The 24,363-nt window shown below is 41.1% G+C and overlaps 2 long non-coding RNA genes across 2 annotated transcripts; one reads left to right on the forward strand and one right to left on the reverse strand.

Annotated features, from left to right (window-relative positions):
* The first annotated feature begins 7,616 nt into the window (after positions 1 to 7,616).
* LOC138237513 (uncharacterized) lies at positions 7,617 to 9,379 on the forward strand. The gene is made up of 3 exons (XR_011188966.1): positions 7,617 to 7,840; positions 8,176 to 8,227; positions 8,592 to 9,379. It is a non-coding gene; the product is annotated as an uncharacterized lncRNA (long non-coding RNA).
* A 1,979-nt stretch (positions 9,380 to 11,358) lies between these two features.
* On the reverse strand, positions 11,359 to 13,026 carry LOC138237512 (uncharacterized). The gene is made up of 3 exons (XR_011188965.1): positions 12,993 to 13,026; positions 12,237 to 12,294; positions 11,359 to 11,707 (listed from the first exon to the last, which is right to left on the reverse strand). It is a non-coding gene; the product is annotated as an uncharacterized lncRNA (long non-coding RNA).
* Between the last annotated feature and the right edge of the window lie 11,337 nt (positions 13,027 to 24,363).

Below are 24,363 nucleotides of genomic sequence, written 5' to 3' on the forward strand. Positions count from 1 at the left end.
TCAGTGAAAAGACAGAGGGCACTTTTCCTCCCTCCTACATTCTCAGAGTACAATAGGCGAACCTTCGAATGAAAGACAGTCCCCCTTCCCCCCATGGACAGGTAGACAAATGTTTTCACTGCCTATTATTAAAGGCTGAGGTCCCTGCTAGCTATTCAGAGGGAAAGGCGGTGATGTCACCATGCTGGCAAGCATGCTTTTTAGATACTTTTCTTTAGGTATACGATTCCATATTATATTCCTTGTTAATTAAATTCTAAAAGTATGCTTTATTTTATGCTAATAACGAGCAAATCACAGAAAAGGTTAAAACATTATCACTTTTCACAAAGTATATAAACTTAATATGGTCAGAAGGATCACATAAAAAGGTTTCTAAAATAACCACATGTAAGACTTTGATGCTTAAAATGTTTAGGGAGAAAGTGAAATACTGGGCCATATACAGTTTGTAATGTAGGGATTTCTTTATTTATGTCTTTATTTAGTGGTTAAATTAGTGACAAAGGCTAAACTTTTAGCTTCAGTAATCCGTACACAAGAACAATAGAAGATTTTTTTAAAAAAGAAACACGTCAAAATGTTTCCAAAACATTCACTTGTGGTACTTTAGCTGCTTAGTTACACGAATCCATATTAATATAGCTATCAAGTGAATTTAACTCACTACAACATTTATCTTTTTACATTAACAGCAAATGGCATTCTTACTACTGTACTGTACCTATTCTTGGAAAATGATCAAATGTTATAACTTTTTTATGAAGTACAGAATATAAGCTTAATGTACTGCATACGGCTGACATTACAGGTTGTGCGAGCTGGCTTACCAGCACGGTGACGTCACCGCCCTTCCCTGTGGATAGTAGAGTCCACAGCCACTGGGTGGAGAGAAGATCTCCCTTTAGCTCAGCTGGGTGGTTCCCTGTGGAGTGATGCTAGAGGCCTGGGTTTGAGTCCCAAGTGGTGAGGGGCCAGCCTGAGGTGGCAGTGGTGAGGGTGCATACCCATGTGAACCTGAGAGTGCTCATTAATAATGTTACAACAAGTACATTAAAGCCAGAACCCATGTAAATTAAGAAGTTAAAGACTTTGATACATAAAATATTTATGCATAATTAAAATCTTTATGACGAAGGTGGAAGGTTGTGTCCTTTTGTCCAACAGCAATCTTGCTTTTATAAAATATACCAACTTTTTAATGTTTAATGATTAACATGCTGTAATACACAGTTTAAAATTAAAATTCTTAAGAGTATACAACTTAAATTCTTAATTAGATAAAGATTGTCCCTCAGCAGTGATCGGGATTCGAAACCAGGTGTTTTCTGGTGACAGCTCAAACGCTGTACATGACAGGTTAAGCTTTATTAGCTCCACCTGGCAGTGATTCTGGATACTATTATCATAGCTGTGGTATGATGTTATATGACACATTATGACATGTGATGCAACACGCCCACTGCGTTTTACCACAGCGTACCTCGCTCGTTTTGAATGGCTGCATCTGTATATGTGATATACAGTATGGATACATACACTTTGAACATTTGGAGTTATGTAAAGGACACTTTAAAGATCTTGAATAATTTGAAGTTTGACTTCAAAGTCACTTTTCACCATTTATGGGTTAAGTTGAAGTGATAAATCACTAAGAAACTGCAACTAATTGAATAATTGGAGCATATTGCTATTTAATGAGTGTTCTTGTAAGTAATTTGGAAATTAATTTGGCTTTGGGATGGAGAGATCAATAGGTTAGCTGGCTAATACTTGTTTGGTCATAGGAAGCAGGTGTGTGATGTATTAGAAGTGGTGGGGATTTGGTGTTTGCACTTTGAGGAGATGTTTGAGGATTGGCTCTTGGTGAATTATCTATTCCCCTGAGGTCATCGTGAGGCTTATATCAAGGCAGCCTGGGAAGCTGGGCTCTGTTTGTTTCTGTCTATAGCAAGAGAAAGATCTCTTGAGGCTTTGTGGTGTTGGGCTGGTGGTTGTTAGTTTTTGGTGTTACTGTGCAAGGTGAGTGGTTTTGCTATGTATTTTTTTTTTAATCAAGAGACGTTTGGAAGGGTTTTCATAGTTCTTTTTTAAATAACTTTAAGAAATTTAAGTTTGTGAAAGCATAGGGTGAAGTTAAGGTTATTGTGAAATTCCTATTTGCTTTTGGTTGAGACAATTTAAAATTTTCTAACATCTATAGAAATGAGTCTCTTCCTCTACTTGTAGGATTCTGAAGAGTTGTGAAATAGATGATCACAGCTGTGACAGCTGGGTTCTGATTTTAGTGTATGAAACTCTTGTTACTAAATACTGATTTTTTTTCTCTAGTTCTCAAACCAGCAACAAGAAAGAGGATTTATATCCTGACTGAGCAGTTTCACTAGGATAACAAGGAAGAACCTACTCCCTCTCCTACTCTGTCCAACATGCTGGTGCTTCTGTCTCTGCTGGACTGTAGAAAGCTGTGCTGCTGTTTGTGTTCTTGGGCTTCCCTCAGTGAACAAGGTGAGCTGAAGGTAAGTAGAGGGGAGATACAGGTCAGGGTTAGTGTGAGGCTTTGAAGGCTGGGATCAGTCTGTACAGCACTTGTGCTGGTCCCCTCTTGGTGGGAGTGGGGTGGTCATCACTGTTTTGCTTCCCTTGTCTCCTTAAGGTGCCTATTCTGAGAAGAAGATCGTGACAATGAGCACAGTCACTGGAGAGAGGATGCTGATGGAGTTGCCAGTTGAGATCTTGTCAGAACAGTTTGTGGAAACCTTGGGCTTCTGTGCACAGAGCTGCTTCTTTTTATAAGGCTGGTCAGCAGTGGTGTTGATTGTTGTGAGGTAAACTACAGTGCAATGATCAGAGCTCCTAGTCCCTGGCCATCTGAAAGCACAGTGTGGAGTGACAGGCTTGGAGAATTGTTCAGAGGAAGCTCACTGGGTGGCTAAAAGGATACCCACTGTGTGACCTGTTGATGCCCACCTGTAAGTATTGAAGTCTTGTGGTTTCAACAGCTGAAAGTGAAGAGGTGCTGCAAGCAGTCCTTGAATTTCCTGGATGCCTATGGTTCTTGGAACAGTTGCAAAGGTAGTGTCTAGAAGGACACTGTACCTGGAGAAGAGGTGAATTTCACTCCTGTATCATGTTTTTCACTTGGAGTAGGTTAATTTTCCATATATGTGGCTTTTAATAACCAGTTCATGAGTATTGAGTGCTTTTTTACCCATTAGAATAGGCCCAGTGTTAGATTTTGGAAGCTTTTGGTGATTTTCTATCATGTTTGAGTGTTAAATATGAGGTGTAGGCCTTTTTGTGTTTTTTTTTTCCTCCTGACTTTCTTCTGGGTGCTACACTTCTACACTGACATGCACTTGACTGGCTGTCATTCTGGCTCTCAAAAAGTGAATTACTGCTTTGTATCTGATTTATTTCATGGGTGCACACATGTAAGTAAATCACTTTGGTTACACTGCAGTACAACAGTGAATTGGCACACTGCAGACTCCTTGCTGATTAAGGCTCTGTGGAGACAGCATGACAGCCAGGTTCTCTTGATGGGTGTTGGCACAGAAACTGCTTCTCACAGGAGGAACTGCACTGGATTCCTCCCCTGTGGCAACAAGGATGGAGTGGGGGGTTTTCTCTCTGCTTTCTGCAGGATTTTTTCCCGTTGGTTTGTCCTGGATAGGTGCTGCACTGTGAACATTTGTGCAGTTTAGTACAAAACTGGAGCTGGAAGTAAATAATTTTTTACTGTTTCTAAGTGCAGAGGCTCAAATCTAAATCTTTCTCCACTTCAGGTTCTCTGCTGTTGGAAGGGTTGACCAGGCCTTTGCTCCCAGAGGGATGACCTTTATTTGCCAGGAATAACATGCAGATGTGGCACACTGTAGACTGGGTGCTTTCTCTTCTGTGAAGATCTGCTTGAGGAGTTAAGTGTTTCTAAACCAATACAACAGCCAGGGCACCCAGTCAGTTGCCGAGTGAGTTCTCTACCAACCAGGAAAAGGGACCACGGGAGATCATGTGTGGGGCAGCTTTGGGCTTGACATCACTTAAGCATCTTTTAAAGGTAGGAACAGCTTCCTGTTCTGACTGATGGTCTTTACAGCAGCTTTGTGATGACTGTTTCCAGGAGCACCTGAGCCACCTGGCTGGTTGAGCCAAAGCTGACTGTTCCAGGTAGGAGGGGACCCTGATTTTAAAGCCTTTGTTTAGCCTGCAGCTGCTGGAGTTCTTTGTAGGTTTTCTAGCCTTAATGGCAGTATTCCCCTAGCAGAAGCACAGGTTAATCAGGAAATGAGTGCCAAATATTGGAAGTGTTGTGCAAAAACTGGGAAAAAATTGGCTAAATTGTATTATGGTACCACTAGAAAAGAATCAGCAGTATGTAAGATTTATTTCATGGGTGCACACATGTAACTAAATCTTACATTGACTGAAATTTAGAAGTGAATTAAGTAAATTGTAAAACGGGGGAAACTATGCTCCTGTCTAGTGTAAGGCAGACTTCCTGATTTAACCCAGTGAGACAGTATTTTTCTAATTTCCTGCACTAAAAGCAATGCTGACTGGAATTGGCTGTGTACTGTGCTTTGTGAGAAGGGAGAGAGCAGTATGAAAATGTGCTTTTTCTGGAGGACTCCCTTGTTCTGGATGTTTAATTGTGCTTTGTTAAGTACTGCATAGTTTGCCCTTGGCTCCTGTGTATTGACTTGTGACGTATAGGATACTATGGTAGTAAACCATTTCCATTTGGTTCAATTTTTAGAACCCATTTGAAGGAGCGGAGTAGTGAATGTGAAGCTTAGTTTTACCAAACGTTTGTATATGTACAAGCTGTAATCTCTCTGATGGTAGAAAACATGATGTGGCTGGAAGGCTTAAATCTATATACAGTGGCCAGCAATAGGGTTTTAGTGCTATTTGTGCTTTTGTATTTCAATTGTTTAAAATGTTGAAGCTCTAAAACCTTTCCCCTCATGGCGTTCCAGTCAAGGCTGCAGCTGTTAAGTAATGAAGATGGTTGGTGTTTCTGGTCTTGTACTGCTATGGAACCCAAATTTGGGGGGGGACTTGAAATGTTCTTTATGTAAAACCGACTGTAAACTTACTGCAGCCTTAGGTGTGTTTACTTTTTTTTTTAAAGTGAATGTCCACCACTTTTTGATGGGATATACAACTTTACAAAATTCTAAGGTCAATTTGCTGTACTGTAAACTTGTTACTACTTTTTTTTGTAGAAGTACTGGTAGTTTTTAGGTGTACATTAATTGGGCTTGTATGTACCCTAGGTCCACATGGAATACTGTAAATGGAATTAAGAAACATATTTCCTTGGATTTAGGAATGTGGAGAAAGTTAAATTCTGTAAATTGACCTCAAGATCTGAGTATTTGTGGGGAGGGGGAAGCAAAGTTGAAGAATTCTAATGTCTTGCCTTAGGAGGCTTCCAAGCTGCTGTCAAGAAGAGAAGCAAGAGCATCTATGTCCTGGGTGAGCAGGCAAAGGACTTGGGTTATCGTTTGTCTGTTTGGGCCAGTAAGAGGCCAGTGTTTAAGGTTAGGATCAGTGATCAGTCAGGATTGGGGGTGGAGTTGAGTCCTTCTGTACGTTTTGAGATGGATTCACTGAATTTGAATCTGAACTTTAATCCTTTTTGTTTTGCACTGCATGTGAATTCCAGCAAGCTGGTGACAACTGTCATCATGGAATATTGCAACAGGATCTGGAGGTTCCCTGGAAATCTGCTGTGTCAATGGAACTATAAGGAAGCGGAAGGCTGTGCCTATTTTTCAGCTATTGCCTGAATCACTGACCTTGGCTGCTCTGTGATGGACAGTTTGGAGGAGTGTCTATCCACTGCAGGAGTCCATGATGCCATTCTGCCAATGGCCCAGCTCTGAGTAAAGGAGGCTAGTTCTATCCTGAGAAAGGCGAGGTGATCCACCTGCTCAAAGTTCTCATCAGCCACAACTGTCAAACCTCTGCTTGAGGTGGGAATACTGGTAGTCGATAATCTAATCATCTCACTGCCTGAAGTTCTTGGACATAGCCTGCATCTTTAATGCTGATCTGCTTATTGCTCTTAACCCAATCAGTGCAACTTTTTGGCCAAGGTAAAGGTGAGTTTGAAGGTTAGTAGAGGGGAGGTACAACTCAAACTCTTTTTATGAGGCTGGTCAGTATTAGTGTTGATTGTGTTTGTAAATGAGACTAGTGCAATGATAGGTGCTTACCAGTCCCTGGCCATCTGAAAGCACAGTGTGGAGTGACAGGCGTGGAGAATCCTGTTCAGAGGAAGCTCACTGGCTGGCTAAAAGGATACCAGCTGTGTGACCTGTTGATGTCCATTTGTGAGAATTGAAGTCTTCCACTTTGAAGAGTGGAAAGTGAAGAGATGCTGCAAGCTGTCCTTCTTGAAATTCCTGGATGCCCATGGGTCTTGGAGCAGATACAAAGGTAGTGTCTTTTGACATGGTCCCTGGACCAGAGGTGGGTTTCACTCTTTTCCCATCATGAAAAGGTGCTTTTGGAGAAGGCTGTGTTAAGCTCTTGGACATCTTCAGATGGATAAGGTCATGCTTTAATGTGCTAAATGTTTTTTTTTTTATTTTGGCTATCTTCTGGGTTTTGTTCCCTGCTTGGGTGAAGCACTCCCACACTGACATGCACTTGACTGGCTGTCATTCTGGCTCAAAGACTGAATTAGTTTTGTATCTGATTTATTTCATGGGTGCACACATGTAAATAAATCACTTTGGATACACTGCAGTACAACAGTGACTTGGCGCACAAGGAGCCTCTTCCACTGCAGACTCCTTGCTGGTTATGTTTTTGAGGAGACAGCATGTCAGCCAGGTTCTCTTGATTGGTGTTGGACAGGAACTGATTTCCTCTCAGGGGAGGAACTGCAATGGATCCCATCCCCTGTGGCACAAGCCCTGGACTGGGGGTTTTCTCTTTTGCTCTCTGCAGGGTGTTTTACAGTTGGTCTGTGTTGGACAGATGCTGCACTGTGTCCATGATGGAAGTAGAAATGCTGGCTTGTCCGTTTCGAACAAGTGCAGAGGACTTGGTCTAAATTTCTCTCCTTTTCAGGCTCTCTGCTGCCAGAAGGGTTGACCAGGCCTTTGCTTCAGAGGGAGGATCTTTTATCACCAGGAGTGGAGAACAGATGGTGCTGGTCTCTGGGACCTTTCCATTAAGATCTGTTGGAGGAGTGGGGTGCTTGTTCCAAGACAAAGTCAACAGTAACATCAAAGGATCTAGTCAGGTGAGTGGGTCAGGTGAGTCCCTTTCCATCCAGGAAGAGAGATGGGGCATTTGAGCATAATGAGCACACTGAGTACATGGGGTTTTAATCGGGTACATTTGGGTACTGTCACGATTATAGTCCCCCCTCCTTAAGGGTGCTCCAGCCCTTTCACTTAAGACTTTATTCGGTGCACCTGATTCCTATTCCCAGCCCACCTTAAAAGCCAGGCGCTGACGCTCATCCGGGCTCTGCATCTGGTTTCCGCACCGTGCGAGTCCGGGACCTGGAAGCTCCTGGTCCCGTTAAGGTTTTAATCTCTGTTCCCGTTCCTGTTCCCTGTCCGCCGGTTCCGACCCGGCATCTGGTTTTAATTCCGTGTTTTGATGGATCTCCTGGTTTTGGACTTACCCATTTGTTTGGATACTCTCTAAGGATTACTCTTTTGGATTGTTCGCCTCGGCCACACCTCCCACGTGCACCAGCGCACCTTGGACACGCCCCCCCTGTCTTCAGCCCCGTATTCCTGCATGACGTTTCCCCACTTCTTCGGATTGTGTCGTCCGCATAGGGTCCGGAAAGAACTGTTCGTTACAGGTACTATGGGTATATATTGGTTTACTTGGGTACATTCTGGTACATTAGTGTAGACTGCATATCATGTTAAATGGGGTACGTTGAGTATATTGGGCAGGCAGCTTTTGGCGTGTGCACGGGAGTTGCAGCATACAGTGCAGTACATCCTAAAAACTCCATATATTACTCTTGACTTTTATTGTTTTTTACACTTAAAATGGACTTGAAAGACCCTGTTGTCAGAGGAATGTAGGACAATCTGAAAGCCGTGCATTATCTTTAGTTCATTTCACGGAGAATTGAATATTTGAGAATCTTTGATTTTGTAATTTTAACAGTTCTATTTCTTCTCTCAGTGTCCACTCTTTATAAGGCATTGGAAGAGAAGCAAGTGGATCTATGTCCTGGGTAAGCAGGCAAGAACATTCTGGGTTATTTTGTTTGGGTTTGTTGGGGTTGAGGGAAGGGATAAGTTGGTTAGCTGGCTGCTTAGAGAAGGATGAACCTGTAATTTGTAACTTGTGTACTTATGTTGAAATAATGTTTTAAACAAGATAATATAACTGAAGTTCTCCCTTGTGGTAGGAGTCCTGCACCGTGGGGTTTTGCTTTTGCACTCTTCAGGGTGGGTTTCTGTTAGTTTGTCCTGAAAAGGTGTAGCACTGAACATTATGGCGGTTTAGGTCAAAACTGGTGTTGGGAGTGGGAATGTTGGCTGGACCATTTCTGACTAGTGCAGAGGACTCAGTCCAGTTTCTTATTTTTTCTTGAGGTTCTCTGCTGTCTGGGGGATGATCAGGCCTTTGCTGCCAAGGGAGGACGTTCACCAGGACCAGAGCCCAGATGCAGCAGACTGGGTAGTGGGTTCTGTCTGCCAAGATCTGCTCGGGGAATCATGTGCCTGTTCCAATTCCAGAAGCCAATGGACTCACCAGAGGAGCATCAAAGCTGCTTTAGAAGTTCCTAACAACAAAGGCAGAGAAAGGGAGGGAGGTCTTTGGTGGGTTAATTGTGGGCAGGAAAGAGGTTCAGGTGCTATTCATAGTACATCAAGAGTTGCATGAAGCTCTAAGTGAACCTCTGCACACCAGCCTTGTAATGGCTGTTAGGACCATGGCTTGTTACTTCAGCACTTGAGCCACCTGGCAGGGAGGAGACAAAGTGACTTCTAGTGCTGGAATGGAGAAAGAGTTGGCAGTTGGTAACTTTGTAGCTGTTTTGCACATTCTAGGCCATTTGAAAAGCAGAGTTTGAAAGACTCAAAGGTCATGCAATGATTTATTTGCATGGGTGCACACATGTATGTAAATCTTGCATTGGCTGTAGAGTAAAACTGAATTGAGCACATAAGGTAGAAATTAATAAAAGGAAAATTAATTTCATCCACTCACTTGGAAAAGAGGGATTGGTTTAGCTGAGTGCCGCTCTTTTTTGGTACCTGCACAGAAAGCCTTTTGTCATGGGAGGGGATTTCCTACAGAATGAGGTAGGAGAAAGATGGGGGTTGTTTGTTCTGTTTTGTGAGAAGGGATATTTTGTTTTGCGGCTTTGTAAATTCTTTGCCAGAAAATGTCCTCCATGTATTGAAAATCTATATTTGTTTTGTTGGTGTGGGATGATTAAAAATGGCTAAATGTACTGAGTCGGTTTTCTTTTGTTTCTTGTATGCTGATTGTGGTTGTACAATGTGCTATATTGAGTTTATACTGGCACTGGACCTGCTTTTCCCTACATTGTTTTATTTAGAAATCTTGCTCCCTAAATTATGTTTCTTTGGTTTTACAATCAATTTTTACTACTGGGGGTTTAGGTCACACTCTTTGGGTACATTTATTTTACATTTATTTGGGTACTCTTTGGGTACATTCCTCAGCATGGAGGATGTTTATAAGCAGTTATAATTTTATTTTTAGTGATCTAAGCATTTTTATACATTCCTGTATTATGAAAACCTGTGGTATTTGTGTAGAAAGTAGGTGAGCTTTAAGGTATACATTTTAGACATTGATGGTTTAAAACACAGAATTGAAATGCAGTTTGGGGTTTTTAAATGTTTTTAAATTTGCCACTGGGTGATTTGTGCATAGTGAAATAGTGTAGAAATGAATATGCACATTTATTCCCATTTGTTTATATGCGGGGGTGGCATTATGCAGGGGTGTGCCCAGTGTGGAGGTGGAGGCCTGGTAGAAGGGTAACCCCTTGTCTTTGTAGTCCCAGCTGTCTTGGCTTCCAGCTCATGAGCCCCAGCTGGGTGGGTGCTATAAAGGCACACTGGACACCCTCTGAGAAGAGCAGAGCCACCCCTGGATGATGGTGTTTTTGCACCATCAGTCCTGCTGAGGATTGTACCTGTCTTAGGTTTCCATCTTCTGTTTTGCCTGTCCCTTTATGCCCTTTCATAGGGGCAGGCAAACTCATGCATCTTGTTATGCACAGACTGGACCCCACTGAACAGCAAATGTCCAGTCTGGTGACTGCTGTGCTAGCAGTTATTTTCCCCAAGCTGGACCCCATTAGGTAGGTTAAGCCCAGCTTGTAGGTAACATGGCAGTTGCTCACTTTATTTTCTCCCTTTTTGTATTGTTTTTGTTCCCAGCTAACTTCACACTGGTGCTTCTGTTTCCTCAGCTGGGGTGTTGACTTTTTACTGGTGCTCTCCGTGGTGCCTCCCACTATACACTTTCATTTATGAGTAATTGCTGTATAATTTCAGTTTTCCATTCCATTTCAAGTGAAAATGTCTGAAAAGCAATTTACTTAAGTATGTTGTGTAGTATATCAGGTTTATTGTATTTGCAGTGAAATTTGGGGTGCTGGCATTACTAAGTCTCTCTTAATGTAACAGTTGATGTAACAGGGGGACAAAAGTGTGGGATTGAGATAGTACTACTGCTACAGATCAAGCCATTTCATACTGTATGGGTTGAGACTGCATTGCAAAGGACAGTTCTATTTTTGTAACACCTTGTTTGTGAAATATTTATGTAACTAGTTAGTGTGAAATTGTTATAGGTGCAGCAGTTTAGGATTACAGAGTAGACCAATGGCAGGAATATAATAGTTTATTTATGAAAAAAGGAGTTGTCAGAATTGTATGGAGTTGTGTAGAGGTTGCAGTTTGGGGTAGAGACAACTCCTAGCCATGCTGGCAGTACAATGGGTTAAATTCAAAAGAGGTTAATGGTCTAGAAAATGTAAGTGTTATACAGTTTTAAATTGTAATTAGATTGTTTGGTTAGTGAGGTCTGGTTTAAATGACTGATAACTGCCAACTAGGAGGTATAAATCCATTTACAATGGTTTAACCATACAGCTCACTGCACTGATGAAGACTGGGTGGGATGCCAGTCCATTCCTCAGGTCTCATCATGCCAAAATGCAATTAACCTACCTCAATGCTCCTGGACTGTGGCAGAAAACCTCACTACTTGGAGGAAACCCACAACCAACTGGAGAGAAAATTACATGAGCACCCAAAACTAGTTTTGAACTAGTTTTCATAAATAAAATGTAATGTGTAGAAAAATAAACTGGTGACATGTGTAAGGAGTGTTTATTTTTATGAGCACAGGGTGGACGAGTCATTGACAACCATAATGATGTCCTGGAGAGGAGCAAGAATGTACACATTGACTTTAGCAATGGTATGTATCATTCATTGGGTACATAAAAATAGTCTGGTTTAACATGAGTAATTATCATGTCAAACTGTTGGGTTGCTAGTTGATTCACAGCAGCCTTTTATTCATCATTTTTAAAAGAATCCAGGGTGTTCAGCTCAAGGATTTGCCATGTAGTGTTTTCCAGACCATCACGGCAGTTGTGACATGTCTCCCGTTCTTGCCTCCAAAGTCCTCCAGATTAACAAACAATAGGTACGTGAATCTTTTGAAGGGGGTGAGAGGAAATTATATGAAAAGGTCAGATCCAGATCCAGCTTAAAGTTCAACTGCTTTTAGACGTAATTAAATTGAAGGAAACGGTGACATGCTATGTTCTGAAAGATTTTAAACGTCACTCTAGTTGTGCCATACTCATATGAGCCATAGGAGATTAGTAGTTATTGTACATATCAAGATTTTGTTGATTTATTACTCTTCTGTTATTGGTACGGTAAGTGCTCAGACTATTAGGGCTTAGGGGTCTTTTTCTCCAATCCCAGAGGTTAAAGTGTGTATTGGTTCAGTCCAGCACAGAATTTAAGGACCTTTAAAATTATAATGTAGTCCATTTCATTAGTTAAATTCCAGTTTTTCAAGTTTCTTATCTTGTTTTTCTTATAACCTTTTAAAGTTAATTACATTATAATAATAATTGCTTACACTTATATAGTGATTTCCTGGACACTCCACTCAAAGTGCTATACAGGCAATGGGGACTCCCCTCCACCACTGCCGCCAATGTGCAGCCTTACCTGCATGATGCAAACGCAGCCATAGTGTGTCAGAACTCTCACCACACACCAGCTCTCACTGTGGAAGAGAACAGAGTGATGAAATCAGCTCAGAGATGGGGGTTATTAGGAGTACATGATCAGTAAGGGCCAGTGGGAAAATAGACCAGGACACCAGGGTAAAACCCCAACTCTTTTTGAGAAATGCCCTGGGAGTTTTTATGACCATAGGATCTCAGTTTTACTTTTCATCTGAAGGACTGTGCCTTTTTACAGTGTAGTGTCCCCATCACTATACTGGGGCATTAGGACCCACCTAGACTGAAAGGTGAGTGCCCCCTGCAAGCCCAAATAACAGCTCTTCCAGCAGCAACCTTAGTTTTTCCCAGGAGGTCTCCAATTCAGGTATTGACCAGGCTTACATCTGGTTAGCTTTAGTGGGCTACCATCTGGGAACTGCAGTGTGATATGGCTGCTGGCAAGATAATGAAATAGGTCCTCTTAATTAATATGGGGCTGTTTGGAAGTTTCCACAACTTATAAAGTCAGTAGCAACTTTAACAAGTATGAGTTGGCTATTACAAAAAAGGTAGTAGATTGGGTTTTTAAATATCAAGCTAAAAGTAAAAGTACTTTTCTCAACAAAAGTTTTGTAGCAGCAGCCAAGTGAATTTAATCTAAGCACCCCTTCTCTAAAATAAAGTTTGTAAGAAAAAATATGGGACTAACCAGCAAATGAAAGATTTGTCCCAAAATCAGTAAAGAAACAGTACTCACCACTCTCCTCAGCTCCTGGACTCTTGAATGAAAACAGAGGCACAGGGAGTCTGCTCTTTTATCCTCTGAGCTGGGCTGGCTCCTCCCCCTCAGAATGTACCAAGTCCAGCGAAGGGTAAAACCTTCATAGCTAACAGCTATAGTGAATGGCTGAAAACAAGATTAAATTAACAAGATACAAGCCAGCAGCCATATCACCCTGCAACTCACAACTGGCAACCTACTGAAGCTAAGCAGGTGTGAGTGTGGTCAGTACCTGGATGGGAGACCTCCTGGGGAAGAACTAAGGTTGCTGCTGGAAGAGGTGTTAGTGGGACCAGCAGGGGGTGCTCACCCTGTGGTCCATGTGGGTCCTAATGCCCCAGTATAGTGATGAGGACACTCTACTGTAAACAGGTGCTGTGCTTTGGATGAGATTTAAAACCAAGGTCCTGACTCTCTGTGGTCATTAAAAATCCCATGGTGTTTCTTGTAAAGAATAGAGGTGTAACCCCGGTGTCTTGGCCACATTTCCCATTGACCCTTACCAATCATGGTCTCCTAACAATCTTCATTTATGAATTGGCTTCATCACTCTGCTCTCCTCCCCACTGAGAGCTGGTGTGTGGGGAGTGGACTGGCTCATCATCCAGGTGGGGCTGCACATTGGTGGTGGTGGAGGGGATCCCCATTATCTGTAAAGTGCTTTGAGTGGAGTGTCCAGAAAAGCGCTATATAAGTGTAAGCAATTATTATTATAAATCAAAAGATATTCAAACTCAATATAATAGGTCTATTCATTTGAAGACGGATTCTAAATTTATCATTTTTTGGGTTAAATAAAGTGCAACTGATTGAATCTTATGAGTGGGATACTATTCATTGATTCTTCCTGTTTTCACTTTTGAGCATCTCTGTGTTTGGTGATCAAGAGATTTATACAGAAGTAAGCATTCAAAGTACATGTTTAAATATTAAAATGGAATTTTACAACTAAAGGGGAATTCTGGTAACTGAGCATAAAAATAACAGGAGCATAATGTCCTTCAAGATCATATTATCATAAAAGATATTAATATTGGAATATAAACATTATATTTAATGTCCATGGCTGATAGTGGTAGCTTAAATAAACAGTACACAACAATTTTCCACTTTACAAACATTTTATGCATCAAAGTCTTTAACTATGTCACTTACTGTGGTTATTTTGGAAAAGTTTTGATGTGCTCTTTCTGACTATATTTGTAGTTTAAAATACTATTCTAATATATAAGTATATGTATTTTCTATGAATCCTTGCTGTTTTTATTCCAGTAAAAAAGTGTACTTTTCAGAATCTGCTTAGTAGGGAATATAATATGGAATCATGCAGTAAAAGAAATTAGTAATGATATTAATAGATAAAAATATGATACATTTATATAACTGATGGTATTACCGTAGTCCACTTTCTTTGTTAATGTTTTATTTTTTCTGACTCTTTCACTCTTGATTCCTTTCGGTACATTTTGACCTGTCTGTTTCAGCAATGATTGCAAGTGCTCTGTTGGTGTAGTGGGTTTGGGGGGTGGATTCCTCTCTGGGAGAGCTGGGTTCAGTTCCTGCTTAGGGCACATGTTTGTTTTCTAATAAACAGTCTCATTAAAAAGTAAATAGTAGGTACACTATATTTTTATATAACTGCAAAAAAAGACACACAGTGTTCAAACCACAAGCATGTTAAAAATAGGTTTAGATAGTAAAAATTCTTAATGCATGAAAAAGGGTAGAGCATGCTACATTACGGTCCATGAGCAGTCTCTCGGGGGCTGGTTAGCTCAATTGGTAAGCATGTGGTGCTGATAACCCAAAGGTTGTGGGTTTGATCCCCATATGAGCAAGGAAATCCCCTTTTCCTTGGGCCATTGCAGTGGCTCTCTGGCTGGCAGAGGAGTCCTATGCCATTGGGCTCCTGAGTGAACCCCCAACTGTTCCGAGGGCACTGTAAAAATGGCTGACCCTGTGCTCTGACCCCCAGCTTCTCTCCCTGTCTGTGTGTCTCATGGAGAGCAAGTTGGGGTCTATGAAAAGACAAATTCCTAATATCAAAAAATCATATATGGCCAATGCAGTGATCTTATTTATTTTCCATTACATCGATAGGGACAAGTTTTAATAATTAAATGTCAGATTGTTTCCAAAACATCACAGTTCCATATTAACATTATTATCAAGTGGTATTAATTCAGTACCACTTTTTTTATAATAACAGGAAGTGGTGTTTTTACTATACATTCTTAGAAAAGTATAAAACATTATGACTTTTTATGAAGTACAGTATATAAACTTTATAATGGTAGAAGCAACATGTTTAAATTTTTCCATAAGTCACCAAGTTAAAGATTTTGATGCATAAAAATTTGTATGAAGAAGGTGGAATACTGTTGTGTACATTTTATTATTTATCTACCACTACCACCTACTGTGTGTGCATTATTTATACATTACATTATGCTTCTGTTTTTAATTTACAGTATAATATTAAACCTTTTTATATTTCCAACTGAGCAATCTTGTTTTTATTAAATCTACCTACTTTTTAAGTACTTTAATATTTAACATGCTGTCATACACAGTATAAAATTCGATTTCTATTACTGAAAAAAGATTGAACATCCCCTTTGAATGGGATTCAAAATCAGGCATTTTCTGGTGACTGTCCAAATGTTCCACAAAGTAGTGTAGTCCCACAACTGAGTATTTGTAAAAAGTTTTGGTACCCAGCAGATCCTGAACCTCTTAAGTACCCCTGCATTGTCACCCATGCATTCTGAATGGTTGGATCTGTAGATGGGCTGGCTAATACTTTGTCATTGGAAACTGGTGTGTCACATTATAAACAATATGGTTTTGCTAATTGACCATTTCGAGGAGATGTTGGGATAGGTTCTTGCTGAATTAGCTACACCTCTGAGTTAATCATGAGGGTTTAAAAGACACAGCATTGGGATCAGTAGTCATTCTGTTTCTGGCTCCTGCAAGGGTAGGAGCTCTTGGCTTGCAGCTGTGGTGGCCTGAAGACTGCGGAGAAAGGTAAGTGGTTTTGATGTGTTTGGGTAGTAATTTGAAAAAGTTTGAAGGTTGAAGGTGTTTAGAATATTTGTGCACTATGAGTTTGAGAAGGTTTTTGGTATGTGTTGGGTGGAAAGGTGGCATATTCAGTTGAAACTTAACTTTCTCCTAAAGACTGTCCAAATGTTCCACAAAGTAGTGTAGTCCCACAACTGAGTATTTGTAAGAACTTGTGGTGCAACCCAGCTGTAAGAACCTCTAAGTAACCCCCAGCATTATCCCCCATGCATTCTGAATGACTGGATCTGTAGATGGGATTGCTAATACTTGTTTAGTCATTGGAAACAGGTGTGTGTTGCATTATAAACAATAGGGCTTTGCAAATGGACCATTTCAAGGAGATGTTGGGATGGGGTCTTGGTGAATTAGCCACACCTCTGAGTTAATCATAAGGGTTTTAAAGACAGCCTGGGGGCTGGTAGTCATTCTGTTTCTGGCTCCTGTAAGGGTAGGAGCTCTTGGCTTGCAGCTGTGATGTCCTGAAGGCTGATGTGGAAGGTGGGTGGTTTTGATGTGTTTGTTGGCTTTGGGTTGTAATTTGAAAAACAATTTGAAGGTGTTTAGAATATTTAATGTGAGTTTGGGAAAGTTTTTGGCATGTGTTTGGTGGAATGGAAGCATGTAGAGCAAGTAGTCTTGTATGTATTTGGGTCTGTTTAAGTGTGTGAATAGTCTGGTTAGGTTGTGTATTGCAGTGTTACTTTGGAAATTTGCAATTGTTATGCTCTGAATTTTTCATTGCTTTGTATTGTGATTGTTTTTGAGTCATACAATGTAAAACTGAAATTGGAGCATTTCTTTCTCTTTGATTGTGGAGGTAGTTTAGCAGTTTCTTAATGGGGAAACTGTACAATTACCTTTTATTGGCAAGGGGTTTTCTGTGGGAAGGGAGTTCTTGCTTTTGGGGGAGGGTTTGTTATGAATTGAAGTATTTTGTTTTGATGTTTAATATAATTGTAAACTAATCTTAAAGTTGTTTTTTTTTCTACTTTGGTCATTTTGTGGGAGGTGGTGGCCAGATCTTTGTTTCATCGGGTACCTGTATGTCTGCATGGAGTGTGGTGCAGATGTGGGAGACGGTGTCCATCTTCCAAGAAAGGTGTTTGTAGTGTGAAATTTTTTCGTATTTTTATTTCCTGACCATAATTGGAACAGAAGGTGAAAATGGTGTGCATCTTGAAGAGGCCTCATCAGGAGCAGCTTTTCAGTGCAACTTTTTCCTCTGCCAGTGTTTCAACCTAACTGTAAACTTTGTTTTTAATTATTTGTAATGCAATGTACTTGAAATGGTTTAATGCTCACTGAATGTTGTTGCCAATTGTCATGATGTAGTATTGTAATTTGAGCACAATAAAGTTTCTGGGAGTGCTCTTTGAGGATTTGTATTGATGACAGGAAGAAATGTGGGTATTGTCATTGTTTTAAGCTGTACTGTATTTTTATTGATTTGAGAAATCATCTTTTGTGTGTTTTTATTTTCAAATGAGCTAGAATTCATGTTCTTTTTTTAAAGAGCAGTGTTTGTTAAGGTTTTGTTGAAATCATGTAATGTTTAACACCCTTTCATAGCTTGAAGAGGCAGGTGGTAAGTACCTATTTATTTGTGTGTGGGGTTAGGGATAGCTTTTAGCTCAGTAGTTTTACCTTGCTGGTATTGTTGTCTTGTAATGGGTTATCTTTACTTCTAACCCTAGAACCATACCACCATGTTCTGTGCATTGTTTTGAGCAAGTGAATGTGGGATCGTTGTAGCATGTAAAGTGGTGTTTTCTTGGTTTGGAAAGAACTTGATTATGATGGGGAAAAAATGGTTTGTAAATTGTTTTGTATTGTTAGGTACAATCTCCCTCACTGTAAACTTTGATTTTAAAGTCTGTAATGCAATGTACTTGAAGTAGTTTAATGCTCACTGAATGTTATGTTGCCAATTGTCATGATGTAGTATTGTAATTTGAGCACAATAAAGTTTCTGGGAGTGCTCTTTGAGGATTTGTATTGATGACAGGAAGAAATGTGGGTATGTTTGTAGCACAATGTCATTGTTTTAAGCTGTACTGTATTTTTAGTGATTTGAGAAATCATCCTTTGTGTGTTTTTCCAAATGAGCCAGAAGGCAAGTTCTTTTTTTAAAGAGCAGTGTTTGATTGTTTAGGTTTTGTTGAAATGATGTTAATTGTAATGTTTAACACCCTTTCATAGCTTGAAGAGGCAGGTGGTAAGTACCTATTTATTTGTGTGTGGGGTTAGAGATAGCTTTTAGCTCAGTAGTTTTACCTTGCTGTTATTGTTGTCTTGTTATGGGTTATCTTTACTTCTAACCCTAGAACCATACCACCATGTTCTGTGCATTGTTTTGAGCAAGTGAATGTGGGATCGTTGTAGCATTAATGTGGTGTTTTCTTGGACTGTAAAGAACTTTGGGGGGAAAAATGGTTTGTAAATTGTTTTCTGTTAAGGACAATCTCACTAACTGTAAATTGTTTTTAATGTTTGTAGTGCAATGCATTTAAACTAGTTTAATGCTCACTGAATGTTAAGTTGTCAATCTTCATGATGTAATGTTGTAATTTGAGCACAATAAAGTTTCTGGGAGTGCTCTTTGAGGATTTGTATGATAACAGAAACAAATACGGGTATGTTTGTAATACAATGTCATTGTTTTAAGCTGTACTGTATTTTAGTGATGTGAGACTTTGTCCTGTGTATTTTTGTATATAAGCTATTGTGAAAAATCTGAATTGCAAAGTTTAATTTGTAATGAAATGTATTTGAAGTTGTTTAATCTTCAATGATTGTTATGTTGCAAATGTTTGTGTTTAGTATTGTAATTTGAGCACAATAAAGTTTCTGGGTGTGCTCTGTTAGGGTTTATTAATGATTGGAAAGTTTTGGAATATTTGTGGATAATTTTATTTGAACTATATTTTTTGTGATTCGAGTTGTATGCAAAATGAATTGGAATGTCATTTATTCTTTTAACTTCAAAATGTTTTGTGAACTGGTATGTTCAATACCTTCATGAGCTGAGAAGGCAGGTGGTGAGTACACATTTGTGGTGGTTTGGGTTCAGCCTTTACCTGTAGTGATCAGAGGATGTTATTGTAGCTGTGCTCTTGGACCCTAGAAAAGTTAAGTTAAGTTAAGTTAAGTTAAGTTAAGTTAAGTTAAGTTAAGTTAAGTTAAGTTAAGTTAAGTTAAGTTAAGTTAAGTTAAGTTAAGTTAAGTTAAGTTAAGTTAAGTTAAGTTAAGTTAAGTTAAGTTAAGTTAAGTTAAGTTAAGTTAAGTTAAGTTAAGTTAAGTTAAGTTAAGTTAAGTTAAGTTAAGTTAAGTTAAGTTAAGTTAAGTTAAGTTAAGTTAAGTTAAGTTAAGTTAAGTTAAGTTAAGTTAAGTTAAGTTAAGTTAAGTTAAGTTAAGTTAAGTTAAGTTAAGTTAAGTTAAGTTAAGTTAAGTTAAGTTAAGTTAAGTTAAGTTAAGTTAAGTTAAGTTAAGTTAAGTTAAGTTAAGTTAAGTTAAGTTAAGTTAAGTTAAGTTAAGTTAAGTTAAGTTAAGTTAAGTTAAGTTAAGTTAAGTTAAGTTAAGTTAAGTTAAGTTAAGTTAAGTTAAGTTAAGTTAAGTTAAGTTAAGTTAAGTTAAGTTAAGTTAAGTTAAGTTAAGTTAAGTTAAGTTAAGTTAAGTTAAGTTAAGTTAAGTTAAGTTAAGTTAAGTTAAGTTAAGTTAAGTTAAGTTAAGTTAAGTTAAGTTAAGTTAAGTTAAGTTAAGTTAAGTTAAGTTAAGTTAAGTTAAGTTAAGTTAAGTTAAGTTAAGTTAAGTTAAGTTAAGTTAAGTTAAGTTAAGTTAAGTTAAGTTAAGTTAAGTTAAGTTAAGTTAAGTTAAGTTAAGTTAAGTTAAGTTAAGTTAAGTTAAGTTAAGTTAAGTTAAGTTAAGTTAAGTTAAGTTAAGTGTAAGTTAAGTTAAGTTAAGTTAAGTTAAGTTAAGTTAAGTTAAGTTAAGTTAGAGTGTAGGTTAGGGTTAGGGTTAGGGTTAGGGTTAGGGTTAGGGTTAGGGTTAGGGTTAGGGTTAGGGTTAGGGTTAGGGTTAGGGTTAGGGTTAGGGTTAGGGTTAGGGTTAGGGTTAGGGTTAGGGTTAGGGTTAGGGTTAGGGTTAGGGTTAGGGTTAGGGTTAGGGTTAGGGTTAGGGTTAGGGTTAGGTTAGGGTTAGGGTTAGGGTTAGGGTTAGGGTTAGGGTTAGGGGTTAGGGTTAGGGTTAGGGTTAGGGTTAGGGTTAGGGTTAGGGTTAGGGTTAGGGTTAGGGTTAGGGTTAGGGTTAGGGTTAGGGTTAGGTTAGGGTTAGGGTTAGGGTTAGGGTTAGGGTTAGGGTTAGGGTTAGGGTTAGGGTTAGGGTTAGGGTTAGGGTTAGGGTTAGGGTTAGGGTTAGGGTTAGGGTTAGGGTTAGGGTTAGGGTTAGGGTTAGGGTTAGGGTTAGGGTTAGGGTTAGGGTTAGGGTTAGGGTTAGGGTTAGGGTTAGGGTTAGGGTTAGGGTTAGGGTTAGGGTTAGGGTTAGGGTTAGGGTTAGGGTTAGGGTTAGGGTTAGGGTTAGGGTTAGGGTTAGGGTTAGGGTTAGGGTTAGGGTTAGGTTAGGGTTAGGGTTAGGGTTAGGGTTAGGGTTAGGGTTAGGGTTAGGGTTAGGGTTAGGGTTAGGGTTAGGGTTAGGGTTAGGGTTAGGGTTAGGGTTAGGGTTAGGGTTAGGGTTAGGGTTAGGGTTAGGGTTAGGGTTAGGTAGGTTAGGGTTAGGGTTAGGGTTAGGGTTAGGGTTAGGGTTAGGGTTAGGGTTAGGGTTAGGGTTAGGGTTAGGGTTAGGGTTAGGGTTAGGGTTAGGGTTAGGGTTAGGGTTAGGGTTAGGGTTAGGGTTAGGGTTAGGGTTAGGGTTAGGGTTAGGGTTAGGGTTAGGGTTAGGGTTAGGGTTAGGGTTAGGGTTAGGGTTAGGGTTAGGGTTAGGGTTAGGGTTAGGGTTAGGGTTAGGGTTAGGGTTAGGGTTAGGGTTAGGGTTAGGGTTAGGGTTAGGGTTAGGGTTAGGGTTAGGGTTAGGGTTAGGGTTAGGGTTAGGGTTAGGGTTAGGGTTAGGGTTAGGGTTAGGGTTAGGGTTAGGGTTAGGGTTAGGGTTAGGGTTAGGGTTAGGGTTAGGGTTAGGGTTAGGGTTAGGGTTAGGGTTAGGGTTAGGGTTAGGGTTAGGGTTAGGGTTAGGGTTAGGGTTAGGGTTAGGGTTAGGGTTAGGGTTAGGGTTAGGTTAGGGTTAGGGTTAGGGTTAGGGTTAGGGTTAGGGTTAGGGTTAGGGTTAGGGTTAGGGTTAGGGTTAGGGTTAGGGTTAGGGTTAGGGTTAGGGTTAGGGTTAGGGTTAGGGTTAGGGTTAGGGTTAGGGTTAGGGTTAGGGTTAGGGTTAGGGTTAGGGTTAGGTTAGGGTTAGGGTTAGGGTTAGGGTTAGGGTTAGGGTTAGGGTTAGGGTTAGGGTTAGGGTTAGGGTTAGGGTTAGGGTTAGGGTTAGGGTTAGGGTTAGGGTTAGGGTTAGGGTTAGGGTTAGGGTTAGGGTTAGGGTTAGGGTTAGGGTTAGGGTTAGGGTTAGGGTTAGGGTTAGGGTTAGGGTTAGGGTTAGGGTTAGGGTTAGGGTTAGGGTTAGGGTTAGGGTTAGGGTTAGGGTTAGGGTTAGGGTTAGGGTTAGGGTTAGGGTTAGGGTTAGGGTTAGGGTTAGGGTTAGGGTTAGGGTTAGGGTTAGGGTTAGGGTTAGGGTTAGGGTTAGGGTTAGGGTTAGGGTTAGGTTAGGGTTAGGGTTAGGGTTAGGGTTAGGGTTAGGGTTAGGGTTAGGGTTAGGGTTAGGGTTAGGGTTAGGGTTAGGGTTAGGGTTAGGGTTAGGGTTAGGGTTAGGGTTAGGGTTAGGGTTAGGGTTAGGGTTAGGGTTAGGGTTAGGGTTAGGGTTAGGGTTAGGGTTAGGGTTAGGGTTAGGGTTAGGGTTAGGGTTAGGGTTAGGGTTAGGGTTAGGGTTAGGGTTAGGGTTAGGGTTAGGGTTAGGGTTAGGGTTAGGGTTAGGGTTAGGGTTAGGGTTAGGGTTAGGGTTAGGTTAGGGTTAGGGTTAGGGTTAGGGTTAGGGTTAGGGTTAGGGTTAGGGTTAGGGTTAGGGTTAGGGTTAGGGTTAGGGTTAGGGTTAGGGTTAGGGTTAGGGTTAGGGTTAGGGTTAGGGTTAGGGTTAGGGTTAGGGTTAGGGTTAGGGTTAGGGTTAGGGTTAGGGTTAGGGTTAGGGTTAGGGTTAGGGTTAGGGTTAGGGTTAGGGTGGTTAGGGTTAGGGTTAGGTTAGGGTTAGGGTTAGGGTTAGGGTTAGGGTTAGGGTTAGGGTTAGGGTTAGGGTTAGGGTTAGGGTTAGGGTTAGGGTTAGGGTTAGGGTTAGGGTTAGGGTTAGGGTTAGGGTTAGGGTTAGGGTTAGGGTTAGGGTTAGGGTTAGGGTTAGGGTTAGGGTTAGGGTTAGGGTTAGGGTTAGGGTTAGGGTTAGGGTTAGGGTTAGGGTTAGGGTTAGGGTTAGGGTTAGGGTTAGGGTTAGGGTTAGGGTTAGGGTTAGGGTTAGGGTTAGGGTTAGGGTTAGGGTTAGGGTTAGGTTAGGGTTAGGGTTAGGGTTAGGGTTAGGGTTAGGGTTAGGGTTAGGGTTAGGGTTAGGGTTAGGGTTAGGGTTAGGGTTAGGTTAGGGTTAGGGTTAGGGTTAGGGTTAGGGTTAGGGTTAGGGTTAGGGTTAGGGTTAGGGTTAGGGTTAGGGTTAGGGTTAGGTTAGGGTTAGGGTTAGGGTTAGGGTTAGGGTTAGGGTTAGGGTTAGGGTTAGGGTTAGGGTTAGGGTTAGGGTTAGGGTTAGGGTTAGGGTTAGGGTTAGGGTTAGGGTTAGGGTTAGGGTTAGGGTTAGGGTTAGGGTTAGGGTTAGGGTTAGGGTTAGGGTTAGGTTGTAGGGTTAGGGTTAGGGTTAGGGTTAGGGTTAGGGTTAGGGTTAGGGTTAGGGTTAGGGTTAGGGTTAGGGTTAGGGTTAGGGTTAGGGTTAGGGTTAGGGTTAGGGTTAGGGTTAGGGTTAGGGTTAGGGTTAGGGTTAGGGTTAGGGTTAGGGTTAGGGTTAGGGTTAGGGTTAGGGTTAGGGTTAGGGTTAGGGTTAGGGTTAGGGTTAGGGTTAGGTTAGGGTTAGGGTTAGGGTTAGGTTAGGGTTAGGGTTAGGGTTAGGGTTAGGGTTAGGGTTAGGGTTAGGGTTAGGGTTAGGGTTAGGGTTAGGGTTAGGGTTAGGGTTAGGGTTAGGGTTAGGGTTAGGGTTAGGGTTAGGGTTAGGGTTAGGGTTAGGGTTAGGGTTAGGGTTAGGGTTAGGGTTAGGGTTAGGGTTAGGGTTAGGGTTAGGGTTAGGGTTAGGGTTAGGGTTAGGGTTAGGGTTAGGGTTAGGGTTAGGGTTAGGGTTAGGGTTAGGGTTAGGGTTAGGGTTAGGGTTAGGGTTAGGGTTAGGGTTAGGGTTAGGGTTAGGGTTAGGGTTAGGGTTAGGGTTAGGTTAGGGTTAGGGTTAGGGTTAGGGTTAGGGTTAGGGTTAGGGTTAGGGTTAGGGTTAGGTTAGGGTTAGGGTTAGGGTTAGGGTTAGGGTTAGGGTTAGGGTTAGGGTTAGGGTTAGGGTTAGGGTTAGGGTTAGGGTTAGGGTTAGGGTTAGGGTTAGGGTTAGGGTTAGGGTTAGGGTTAGGGTTAGGGTTAGGGTTAGGGTTAGGGTTAGGGTTAGGGTTAGGGTTAGGGTTAGGGTTAGGGTTAGGGTTAGGGTTAGGGTTAGGGTTAGGGTTAGGGTTAGGGTTAGGGTTAGGGTTAGGGTTAGGGTTAGGGTTAGGGTTAGGGTAGGGTTAGGGTTAGGGTTAGGGTTAGGTTAGGGTTAGGGTTAGGGTTAGGGTTAGGGTTAGGGTTAGGGTTAGGTTAGGGTTAGGGTTAGGGTTAGGGTTAGGGTTAGGGTTAGGGTTAGGGTTAGGGTTAGGGTTAGGGTTAGGGTTAGGGTTAGGGTTAGGGTTAGGGTTAGGGTTAGGGTTAGGGTTAGGGTTGGGTTAGGGTTAGGGTTAGGGTTAGGGTTAGGGTTAGGGTTAGGGTTAGGGTTAGGGTTAGGGTTAGGGTTAGGGTTAGGGTTAGGGTTAGGGTTAGGGTTAGGGTTAGGGTTAGGGTTAGGGTTAGGGTTAGGGTTAGGGTTAGGGTTAGGGTTAGGGTTAGGGTTAGGGTTAGGGTTAGGGTTAGGTTAGGGTTAGGGTTAGGGTTAGGGTTAGGGTTAG

This window comes from Lepisosteus oculatus, unplaced genomic scaffold (assembly GCF_040954835.1).
Source record: "Lepisosteus oculatus isolate fLepOcu1 unplaced genomic scaffold, fLepOcu1.hap2 HAP2_SCAFFOLD_97, whole genome shotgun sequence".
NCBI classification, from domain to species: domain Eukaryota; kingdom Metazoa; phylum Chordata; class Actinopteri; order Semionotiformes; family Lepisosteidae; genus Lepisosteus; species Lepisosteus oculatus.